This window comes from Corvus brachyrhynchos, unplaced genomic scaffold (genome assembly GCF_000691975.1).
Source record: "Corvus brachyrhynchos isolate BGI_N302 unplaced genomic scaffold, ASM69197v1 scaffold346, whole genome shotgun sequence".
Taxonomy (NCBI): domain Eukaryota; kingdom Metazoa; phylum Chordata; class Aves; order Passeriformes; family Corvidae; genus Corvus; species Corvus brachyrhynchos.
The window spans coordinates 3,889,258-3,890,632 of record NW_008238644.1 but is presented as its reverse complement, the minus strand read 5'-3'; positions in this window follow the sequence as shown (position 1 = coordinate 3,890,632).

The following is a 1,375-nucleotide window of genomic DNA, read 5'->3' as shown; positions in this document are numbered from 1 at the left end:
CCCTCTCCACAGGAAAAAACTGGCACCAGAAAGGGTCTGGATTGCAGAGATGGGCTGTGTTTGCACCCTGTGACCCCCAAACCGCCACCTTTCCTTCCCTCCTCTCTTTCTTCACGGGTTTCACCTGGAAGCGAGATGCTGCCAGTCCCTCCCACCCCGGCAGGCACAAGACAGTTGTCCTGACTTGCAGGAAAAAAAGTGAGGGGACGAGGGGGACAGAAGGAGGGGCGGTTACATTTGACACGGGTGAGAAGCGAGCCGAGCTCTCCAGCACAGCGGAGGTTAGAGAAGCAGACGTCACCCCAGAGAAGAGCACCATTGTGAAGGGCACTGGCAGGGCAGGAGAAGGCACGCGGTCCTGAGGGTTATCCCCTGCCTACGGAGGGATGGCTCTGGCTTTACGCTCCCAGGGCTTGGTGCAGAGATGTCCCCTCCTCAGTCAAACCTATTTGCTGCCTCTCTGCTGCCTGGAAGGTAAAGCCAAGAGTCCCCCTTGTCTACAGAGACACCAAACTCCTTTAGGCTTTAATAGGGGCAGCTGGGTTAGGGCTTTATCAGCATTGGGGTCAGCACTCTCTTCTCCACACTGGGAAGATCCTTGCCCTGAACTCCCTTTGCCGTGGCTGCAGCAGGCAATTTAGGTTAAAATCATCTTTCTCTGCTAAGGGAAAAAAAATCCTTCTCTTATTCTCCATCCATGGGTGGTGACAGCAGACAGCTCCAGGAGAGTCTCTAGCAATGGTACCAGGACTGGGCCAACTTCCTTTTCTCTCTAGGTAGCCTCTTGCTACTCATGGAGCAACCTACATGGATTTCCTCCTCCCAGGGGCTTGAAGGCCTTTGCTCATCCCTAGGCAACATTGGGACACTGGAATAAGTCCCTCCTCTTCTCTGGCTGGTTTTGATGGGCTTGGCTCTAGAGCGAACCAGTTACGGATGAGCAACGAGAGAAAAGTGCATGAAGAGGTGTCCACTGGTGGGAAGCTCTCCTTCCTGGTCATGCTCAGCACAATGGATGCGAGGGAGGAAGAGGAGGGGAGTCATCAGCAAAGGCAGAGTTAACGCAGGAGACCTGGTGTCGGGTGGCTGCAGTGTTAAAGCCTCGGGGTTAGACAAAAGAAGGGCGTTTGGTCTGGCTGGGCTCCGCCGCGCACGGGCTAGAACTTGGTGCCTCGGCCCATCAGCTTGAGGACTGCGAAGTTGTAGGTGGCAGCGATGATGAAGGTGAGCTGTGGGTGGGAAGAGAGTGAGCGAGGGGGCAGCCCCCAGCCCCACACCCCAACAGAGCAGTGCCCTGCAGAGCCCCACAGCCCCGCTGCACCGTCGGGACACCGCGGTGCCGGGTCACTGGCGTAAAGCAAGAGGAGAGGCGGGG